Raw genomic sequence first — 11,673 nt, 5'->3', positions numbered from 1 at the left:
TTACATAAAAACACAGATGATAGAAAATAATTTGATTAACCCTCAGACACCTAACCATTAATTTCCTTTCAACTTCAAAGTCTGATGCAGAAACTTTTATGTTCATTTCTGAGAATTCTGTAGAAACGTTGAAAATCTGCAATAATGGGCATCAGTGAAACACTTATCTTTATCATCTCACATCACTATATGATTCTCACAAACACAGATAGCCTACAGGTGTACACACCTGTCAGTGTATTCCAATGGCGTAGCACCCAGGTATTAGCATTTTCCTTCCAAAAAAAGCAGCCCTTCATATACTTTTCTCAAAAACGTATGTTTCCCACATTTCTGGCACATCTTTGGAGAAAAAAGAGTAGCCTACATATTAAATTATTACCTCTACAATGGTTAAAATGTATTCAGAAAAGTCAGAAAACAGTTAATAAAAATGGCCGTGTTTTACTTGAAATGTGATATTTTCTATATTAATACTATTTTCTATCTGGAAATGACTGTGTGGTGTTGGGATATGTAATTTGAGTTAGGTTCAGTCAATGTAAGGCACATAGCTCTTTGTAAATCTTGCCATTTGCAATGCAGGGTCTGAGGGTCAAATCACAAAAAAAATCACATCACAAATCACCAAAAGACATAAATTGTGACTGATTACTCTTTGACATAATCGGAGACCTAAAACTTAAGGGTGCAGTTATAGGGTGCACTTTAGAAGGGATTCAGTGACAGTACCTTACAGCAGGTGTTAGGGTTGCCAAATGTGACCAATGATTACCAACCCAAAAATACTCAAAAGAACGCCTTAAAACTAAAATCCTGCCAGATTTAAACAGAAGTCTTGATTTATATGACCACAAATTTACAGAATTTTTTACCCATAGATGACAATTGGATGCCGCTCAATCTGGTACCAGTGACGGGTGTCATAAGAACCCGGGACTATCATTCTCTTTAGGCCTATCTATTCTAGTGTTTGAGTGTTTTTTTCTTTGTGTAAGAGTATGCCCCTGTGAAATTCATGTGGCTACCCCATTGCCCCCCCCAATAATACATGTCTGGTTCCGCCACTGATGTCTACATTATATTAGCCTGGTCCTGACCATCCCATAATACTATCATTTCATTTGGAGCCAATCCTTTGGCGGAAGTACGTAGGATGGCTCGCGAGGCTAACATTATATAGGCCTATTCATCTTTTCTTTCTGTCTACATGTTACATGTTAAATGTTTAATGTGAAATGTTCATTTCATTTGTACTGTTCTTAGTATTAATCACTTATTGTTAACAGTCCATCACTGTTACCTGTCCTGTCTTGCACTTTATGTCAGCCTGTAAAATGCCAGTCTTGTCTATGTCTATGTCTTGGCATAGTATAGATAGAAAACGTAATTTCATTTTCCTTGTATGACTTGTGCATATGAAGAAAGTGACCATAAAAGCTGACTTGACTTGACTTGATTTGACATTTTTCTGACCTGTGACGTTACACAGGCGTTTTATTTTATCATTGTGCTATTATTATGCAATTATTTTATTAATTACTCAAACTAAAATGTTTACAGCACTATCCGGCACAAACATAGCACATACAATCTGCAGTGTTATTTCAGTATCTTGGGTCTGAGGGGGGGCCAGCTTCACGCAGGTCCACCAAACACAGAGGTAAGCTTAGGCCTGTTGGGGTTGCAACCGGACCAATCTTTGCTGCTACACCTAATGGCTCTTTAAAAAATAAAAACAAGAAACAGCCTTCCCACTAAACATTTTTTGGAGACTTAACATTAGTTTGCATTTACACTGTATGCTGTACATTGTTCCAACTTATTATGCAAATCACATTCTTCACTTGGGCCTATTTTCCAGGGGTGGGGGACCTATGTCTTTCAGCCCTTGAGGCCATCTTATCTGGTGAAACAGGTGACATTTGAAATTGATGGTAGTTCATGAGTCCCACAACCTACAAGGTATAGCTATAACGTTATGCATCAAACCTGGGGCATCCTTAATCAATGCTCATTGATTATGAATATGAATTATGAATATTTTTATGAATATTTTCTAAACTATTATATCGAAGGGAGAAATCGCTTCTAGATTAACCTATCTACGAATACATGTGTAAATGATTTGCTTTTCAGCCTTTATTGGTTTTTATGAGACAGTATACAGTGGAGAGACAGGAAGTGAGCTGGGAGAGAGAGATGGGGAAGGACGGCAAAGGACCCGGACCAGGAATCGAACCCGGGTCGGCCGAGTGGTATAAACGTGTGCCCTACCATATCAGCCACGGTAGGGCCATGGTGTGCTTCTTTAGGGTAGGCCTACCCGAAGGTGTGAAAAGGATTTTTGGGAAGTACGTGGACTGCATGCCTGACCCTTTTTCTTCATGACAGAAAATTCAACTGGAGTGGTTTCTGCTTGTGTGGTTGGCATTATAGAAGGTTTATGCATAGCTGCATAACTACGGTACACCTTGGTGTTCTTAGGACTCCAGACCTACCAGCAGCTTCAAATGTCACCTGTTTCACCTGTTTGCTGCAATGGTATTTAAGCATGCTCTGATGCATTTGTGTGGCAGAAACCTTATTGTGCCTCTATCTGCATAATCTTGTGTGTACTCTGAAACAACTGCAACTTGACCTGTAAGACCTTTAAGAGAAGTTGAAAGTTGAAATAACACTTTGGCACTTTGGTCAGCTGCCTTTGCTGTTTTAAAAGTGCATTATAAATACACTCTGACTGAAAACATTCAATGTCATTAAGACCAGTGCTTCTAATCTTGCAGATGACAATTTTCAGTTATTTACAAGACTAAAAGTTTTGAATATCAGTTTTGCGTAATAATTTGACAGGTCATTTTAATTTCTTATTTAGAAATATACCATTTGAATTCGGTATCTTCTGCAGTGTTATCTATTTTAAGCATCTTGCAGAAATGTTTGTGTAAATGTAAAGTAACTAAATAGAGCTTTTTGTTTGTTAGTTACATGAAATGATACAAATAGATTTCTCCTGACTCCCTGGTGCATAAACAACCCATAACAGGATGCACCTGCTGTCTTGAAGTAGGCCTGCTTTGTTTTACTTTTTAAAACATGATCTCTTCCTCATTCGGACATGTTGGTTCGGACCGAGGATCCTGATTTAATATCATTATATTATATTATATTATATTATTATATTATATTATATTATATTATATTATATTTAATATCATGTATTATTATGTATTAATACATTAATACATTTCTGAGGGTTATCAAGTCAAGTCAAGTCAAGTCAGCTTTTATTGTCAGTTTCTTCATATGCTCAGGTCATACAAGGAAATTGAAATTACGTTTCTCTCTCCATGAAGGACATAGACATTCACAGGGCTGACATTTACAGACTGACATCAAAGTGCAAGACAGGACAACAAGTAACATTGATGTACCAATGACAGTAGTGATAAAGTGATAAAAAAAAATACTTAGGAACTGGTGAGTGACAATGATGGACCAGTTATAAACCAGTAACAATAAGTGATTAGAGTAATAAATAACAATTAACATTTAACATTTAACATCAAAAATTTAACATATAGGGGAAGGAATAGAAGACATAATAATAAAAATAATAGTAAAAATGTAGAAAAAAGCAGAAAAATACATCTTATGGTCTTACTGATAATGATTTACTTGTGACCATTTTATACTTGCACACTTACACGTGAGTGAAAACACCAAAGAACCATGCCGTGACTGGTATCCCTCACTCAGTAGCAGTGATGCATACAACCTAATGACACATGTGCATGAAAAATGTGTTTGAAAAACAACTTTTGCCAAGCCCAGGGTCCTCCATCCAATAGCTTCATGGCGAATTATTGACCATCCACCTCGCTGGGCCCGGGACAACTTACCCCTTTGTCCCACCCCCTGTCGGTTTCTCTGTGCATGGGCCACAACTCCCCTGGGAGTGGTGTGGGTCAATCCTTAACTGCCTATTTATGTGGAGGTGCGGTACTGAGTGTGCTCCATCTCAGGTCATATCAGCATTGACATGATGAAGGACACATTCTCTCTCCTACTGCTACTGCTTAGCCTCTTACCCTGTAAGTTGGACACTGTTGAGGGACATTTTTTGCCATAACATGACACTGAAAATGTGGTGAAAATGTACCGTGTCTTTGTTTTGTCCTCAGGTTTAATATGTCAGAGTTTGGAGTCGATGCCATCCTCCTCAGTGGTGTCAAGGCCAGGTGAAACCCTCAGCCTTTCCTGTAAGGGGTCAGGCTTTACATTTAAGGATTATGGAATGCATTGGATCAGACAGCAAGCACCGGGAAAGGCATTGGAGTGGATGGGTCTTATCTATTATGATGCAAGCAAAACGGTTTATTCTCAGACTGTTGAAAGTCGGTTGGTGATCATCAGAGATAATCCTAATAGCATGGTGTACATGAAGCTGTCTGATCTCAGAGGAGAGGACTCTGCTGTGTACTACTGTGCCAGATATCACAGTGACAGAAAGTCTGCATGAGGCTGTACAAAAACTACCTACAGTATTTCCTGATTAATTGAGGACATGACTCATTGCAACCAGCTGGTGGCAGTGTAAGACAACAAATGCCAGAGCCTTCCATCAAAACTGTTGTCAGACCCACACAGAGAAATAAAGTCACAGGCAAACCACATGGCTGTTGCCGTTCAGTTTGAAGCAGAGATGGGACCAAGTCATTAATTTGCAAGTCGCAAGTAAGTCTCAAGTCCTTCCAATCAAGTCAGAGTCAAGTCGCAAGTTACGATACATTTGACCAAGTCAAGTCCAAGTCCAAGTCGTGCTTAAGCGAAGTCAAGTCCAAGTCTTATATTTAACAAGTCACTTTGTATTCTATGTGCAATATTGACAATTACTTTTGGTCATAAATGTATTACCTCTCCACACTGCTTTGCATGTCCCCCTTCGCCCTTACGAAAATCGACCATGGTATACCATGATTTCATGTTTTTTTGAGTATAGTTTGACATTGGTTTTTATAACTATAAATTGAACCATGGTTTTACTCTGAAAACTAACCATGGTTTTACCACGGTTTATAATTACTCATTAAATTACACTTAGTTGCCACTTCTTTTATCCAACGCACATATTGGTGACACCTTGTATTCTATGTGCAATATTGACAATTTCTTTTGATCATAAATGCATTACCTCATAGCCTATGTCCCCCTTCGGCAGTCATGTCGAAAATCGACCATGGTATACCATGATTTCATGCGACTGGTTTAACTATAAAATGAACCATGGTTTTACTCTGAAAACTGTTTTTTCCACGGCATATAATTACTCATTAAATTACACTTAGTTGCCACTTCTTTTATCCAACGCACATATTGGTGACAGTCCTTGGAGCAATGTGGGGTTAGGTGCCTTGCTCAAGGGCACTTCAGTCATGGATGGAGGTGTAGGGAGAGGTAGACCTAAGGGTGGTATTCAAACCTGCAACTCTGTGATCTTCATCCCTAACCATTACACCACGGCTGCAAACATGTGATACTATGGATGGTTCAGAGTACTATAGAGAGACCATGGTTACTACATTAAACCATGGTTACAGTAAAACCATGGACACTTTTCGTAAGGGGTTCTAAACAAAAATAGTAGGCCTACTACTACTGTTTAAGAGTAAATCGTTTAGTTTTTTTTCCTTCATGCATTCTCTTCGCACACAAATGCAAAAAAATAAATATATTCAGACGACTTGGAACGCTTTTGCAAGTCATTTCAAGCTAAAACTGTCAAGTCGAGTTAAGTCACAAGTCATTCATAATATTGGTCAAGTCTCAAGTCGAGTCATTTGTGACTCAAGTCACAAGTCAGTCCAAGTCACAAGTCACAAATCTACATCTCTGGTATAGGCCTAAGAGTTTACCGGGTGCCACTGTTGTCAGAAACTACAGAAAACTGAGGCTAGAATTCACACAGGTTCACAGAAATTGGACAATAGAAGATTGGAAAACGTTGTCTGGTCAGACGAGTTTCAATTTCTGCTGTGACATTTGGAGGGAATTGGGTCTGAATTTGGAATCAACAATATGAAAACATGAATCCACTGCCTTCTTGGCTGATGGTGTAATGGTGTCGTAGAACATTTCTTGGCAAACTTTGTGCCCCTTCAGGTCTACTATTGGTCCAAGGCCACAGGCTACCTGGGTGTACCTAGTAGCAAAGAGTATCTAATAAAGTGCCTTAGTGTATGTAGCCTACTGAGAGGATCCTATTCTGTATCTTCACTAGGCCTGAGACAACTAATCCCATTGGCTCCCCAAGAGTATCTGCATTGGCCTATGGCAGGGTTGAGGAACCGGTTTCATTCGAGGGGCCACTTCAAATTCCTCCAAGGGTCGTAAAAGTCCTCCGAGGGCCGTATGAACACGAACCAGGATTTCCCCCTGCACTTTAGGCCTATATTGAAGGCAGCCACACAACAGACACCTTGTCTTGGTCCCTAGAAACATAACTCGATTGCAAATGTAATTTCTAAGATTCCTTTACAAAATATGTCATATTTCATGTGAAGGTGCATAACATTAAAATTATATCGGGGGCCGGATAAAACGGCCTCAAGGGCCGTAAATGGCCTTCGAATCGAGATAAAGGTTCCCCACCCCTGGCCTATGACCTTCAACACTCAATCAGGGAGACCAGGCTGATATGCAAACAATAGGTTAACATGCTTCTTGTTCAGTACACAGCAAAAGAGAAATGTCAGGTTGTAGCCCATGAGTTTTTATTTGTTGCCCATACTTTTAGTAGGCTATTTAATCATTTTAAATATGTAAAAACGATTTTGCACAGTGCCATATGCAGTGTTGGGCAAGTTACGCAAAAACTGTAAGTAGTAGTAATAGCAGCTTTATTATCCCCCATGGGGGAAATTTCTTCTAGTGAGAGGAGTGTAAGACATGAAAACAAACACAATACAGTCAGATTACCAAGCACATTTACCCCAAGCAACACATTCCCCCATAACACAGACAAGACATTGGACAAAAACAGATGTCATCCATCAACAGTGGTCAGTCCCAGTTAACCCCATAGCGTGGACAAAGCATGGGAGGATGTGCAAGCAGCAAATAAATAAATAGATAAGCAAAACATTATAAAAAAGATAAAGCATTAGAGTGTCATTCATTCCTTCTCAGGCCTGCTGAGACAGGGTGTGCAAATTAAGATCTACCTTTTTGTTTCACATGTTTGCGAAAAACTGTAATGTATTACTGATTACGATACTGTCTCTTCAAAATAATCTTTTACACTCTAATATTACTATATTTAAAAAAGGCACCACACTCCTTTTGCTTTACTTTAGTTACTCTTGCCAAATTAACTGAATATAGATAGTGGCCATTTACAGTGTAAATCAAACGCATGAGTCCTGACCCTTTCACCTCCCATCCACGAGGTGTTTCGGTAGCATGCGGACTAAAAAGTAGCAGGTTCAGGAATGGCTACTTTCTCACTCACCACACTGATCACCATTAAAATCCAGGTTACAGTAGAACATGTTGTAACTTAGTTACTAGCATGTGTAACAGCTTTTCCCCCGTAATGCCTTACGGGAATTTCCTGGTGAACCAGTAGCCTGTAAGTAACCCTGGGCGTCAACACATAGCTTCTGGTTCACCAGGAAAATACGGGCATGGATCGACTTTGTTTTGTGGAAATAACACTGTGAAATTTACAGTATAAAGATCTCCCCTCCCCTCCCAGGCTATATGCCAGTAGAAGCATTACACTACTTAGTTATATCAAAAAGTAATGCATTACAGTAAATTACTTTTGTAACAAGTTACTCCAAACACTGGCCATATGGCAACTTCACCAAAATACTTTACCCTTTAATGCGCAGTGTCAGTAATTCTACTACACTTTAGTTAAATTGTGTTATTTTTTCCAAATTGTATATGGGAAATACGATGAGGTTCGTTACAGTTATAACTTTTTGTACTAAATATTAAGTGTTTGATGACATTATCAATCTAAGATGGCCACCAAAGTGAGTTATGACCATAACAACCCACATTTATGTCTGAAAATCAAATCAGAATCAGAAAAACTACCTAAAATTAGTGTTTCACGCAGGCCCGTCACTAGGTTTGAGAGAGAAGGTGGGCTTAGCCCCAGAGGAAGAAAATGCGCGCGCCGAATTTTTTTCCGCTCACCTACTAAGGTTTTGTCTATAAATTCATTATTTTAAGAGCAAAGAAATCCCGCACACTGTCCATTCCACCAACAAACTTTAATACATTGTTTCGGTCATCCGACCTTCTTCATGTTGTATTAAAGTTTGTTGGTGGAATGGACAGTGTGCAGCATTTCTTTACACTTGAATGATAACCCCACTGGGATAATATCCTACACACCTGCCCACCTACAGAGGTGTGCAAAAGCGTCTTCTTGAACAATTATTTCAAGAGCACCATACCGATTTTTAAACACTAGTTACAGTGAAAAAACAAATGATTCACATTTTAATGAACATTCCTTATATGTAAGATAAACAAAACATTACAAAATGTTTCAACTGATGAATATTATGTACAGAAGTTGAAATAATTAGATGAAAATGCCGAGAGCATAATTTACACAAGGACTAGGAACTTTAAGGAGTTACTAACTGCGCGTCTCCAGGAGAAGCAGTGGTCAGGAAGCGATTTATTCAAACAGGTTCCTTACTTGGAAAACTATGCATCCCCGGCAGATATTAGGTCATTTTTACTCCATTAGTAGCTATTTTAATCAGTTCATGTGTGTTTTCAAACTGTTAAGACAAATATTAAAGCTCAACTATAATTTCAAGACAATGTCAAATGGATTTATTAAAAATTGGTACTTTGGGTCGGAAGATTTCATCCGTGTAAGTAATTACACTTTTCTCGAGGTGTTAGTCACAAAGCACAATCCTCTACCTGTTTCCCCCCTGCATAACATATTGCTGTGCACCCTGCTTTTATTGCTGTGCAGTAAAAGTGGCATTAAACAATAAATAAGCAAACAGGAACTTGTATTCAGATTAACTTGCCTTCTTGGTGGTTCGTATTCAGTGCTTTACTGCATTTGTTTTTGGAAAAATGTAAAAAAATAAAAAAATAAATTAAATTGTTTTTTTGCAAAATTGTTAAAGAGGGGGCTAATACTAATGTAGTGGGGGGGGGGGGGGGGGGGGGGGGGGGGGGGGGGGGGGGGGGGGGGGGGGGGGGGGGGGGGGGGGGGGGGGGGGGGGGGGGGCTAAAGTTGGCCCAACGACGGCCCTGGTTTCACGCATGTGTCTATAGGCATATTTCAGGTTTCTTTACCCACAAGGATGACACAAATGATGTAAGAATTAGCTAGAATCAAATACAGATGTGTCTTCATCAGAATTTAAGTTTTTTTCCACATGCAAGGTTTCCCCACAAATCTTGCCATGGCCGTGTATGCAAATATTGCTTAATTTGCAGTTTTTTCCTTGTTTTTTAATTTTTGTTGGTGAAATAGTGTAATATATAGGCCTAATGTGTAAGTGTCATAATGTTGTAATATGACATGAGGTAGGCTAACATGAAAAGTAAAAAATAACTTACTTTTATATTATGGGGTCTATTTAACACTGTTTTCATGGAAAATACTTAAAAATGCTCATGCATGACTACAAAACGCGTGTCTGGAGGCAAATAGGCCTACATTACCTCTTACTAGGGCTGGGCGGTTTTGGAAAAAATGAGCATCTCGGTTTTCTTGATGAAAATTGATATCACGGTTTTTTGATAAACAGTGATTTCCCCCCAAATCTTAATCTTTCGGACGAAAAAAACTGAAATTTAATTTAAAAATGAGATACAATCATGAATTTAAATTAACCTCCATTTCTATGTTATCACTTCTTCATCTCAATAATATTTTATTTTTATAATTTATAGTTTATATTTCCCTACCCAAGACTAAGTTCCCTTTCAAGTAAAAAGGGTTAAGACTAGGGGTGGGCAAACATAAAAATCTTTAATCGCATTAACTCAATGACTTTCTGTGATTAATCGCGATTAATCGCATAGAGCGCGAAACCCAAAAATAATAATAATAAATCATGAATAAAATAAATAATGAATAAAATAAAAATATTTTTTAAATTAATAAAATAAAATAATTAATAATAATTTGCATATGTACTGTGTACATAACCTATGTAGGTCTAATATAATATTCCACAATGGAAATGTAGGCTATTTGCCAACCTATCAGTCTAAATGTAGTAGGATTGTAGGCTACTGAAACTGATATATTAGAAATTATAAACACAAATTAGGATGGTCTACATGGGCCTACAAGAAAAAAAGAAAAAAACGTGTCACTTAAAAAAACTATATGTTAAAACGGCTTGCCATAGGCGTGCGTCTGTGAGATATGTCCCGCCTTCTCTCACTGTGAAAGACTCCCACCTTCTCTCCTATCTGTCTGTCGCTATTTTTAAGGTGTTTCAGCGACTAAAAACTAATTGACTGTCTGTTGGCATTGACAGCAATTACATCTTTCAAAACAATAACGTTGACATGACTAACACTATCTTAAATGATGACGAAGTTGCCGATGTCGCGAAATGTTGATGCAGCCGACTATGCACGACCAGCGCCATGTAGATAAACGTTGCGTGAGGAATGTAATATCTCGCGGTTCGCTTTTTGATCAGGGCTTTAAGTAAGTCCGCGTGGCGTTATTGACAGCTGATAGACAGCCAGCACAACAGTAGGCCTACCCTTTTCATGCTGACCGTACAATAGACTAACGTGCTACATGCTGCTCGAGAGTTGCGCAAGGAGGACCAGAACTGTGTACCGAACATGTCCATTCAGAAGTTGACGTCCTTCTGTAGGCTATGCCTGTTTTGTTTTGACTACTTTTCTAGACATTCTTCTTCTCTGTCAGCAGTCACTGGAAGCAGCAACAAGCGCGCTGACGCTTTCAAAATAAAAGCCACGAACGACGGTCATAAAAGGCAAAAAACGTTATAACGTTATAAATAGCGTTATAACGTTAACAAAATTGTCGGGCGATATTGACCTCAATAGTTAACGCACCGTTAACGCGTTAACGTTGCCCAGCCCTAGTTAATACATTATTATAAGCAGCTGTTTTTGGCTTTTTTTCTCAAGACAGCCCAAAACTGCCCAAAACGCCTTATGTCCCCTAAACCTAAACCTAAACCTAACCCTAACCTTAACCCTACTTAACCCTAAACCTAACCCTAACCCTAACCTTGACCCTAAACCTAACCCTAAATTGCTTGTTTGAAATGTTTGATTACCATGTGACGGTAGGCTACCGAAAGGGCATCAAACTAGTGGGTCGCTAGGCAACAGTCGGGCAATTCAAGTGAATAGGCAGCGTGAAAATTAATCTATTATTTTCGTGAAGACTTTACGAAAGGCGGGCAATAACGTGAATGCACCACGAAAATTACTCTATTATTTTCGTGAATACCTCACGAAATGAGTGAGATACGGTTGCACAAGCAGAATTTCGGATTGACTGGGCGCAGACATCTTTGCGATTTTCGCGCCCCATCGGCTCCTCCCACAGACATAGCTCCTCCTAGTGAAGACTATCAGAGCTGTGAGCCATAGGAATGCATACGATTTCAAACTATGACTACA

The sequence above is a fragment of the Engraulis encrasicolus genome, chromosome 2 (assembly GCF_034702125.1).
Source record: "Engraulis encrasicolus isolate BLACKSEA-1 chromosome 2, IST_EnEncr_1.0, whole genome shotgun sequence".
NCBI classification, from domain to species: Eukaryota; Metazoa; Chordata; class Actinopteri; order Clupeiformes; family Engraulidae; genus Engraulis; species Engraulis encrasicolus.
This window is presented reverse-complemented; position numbering follows the sequence as displayed.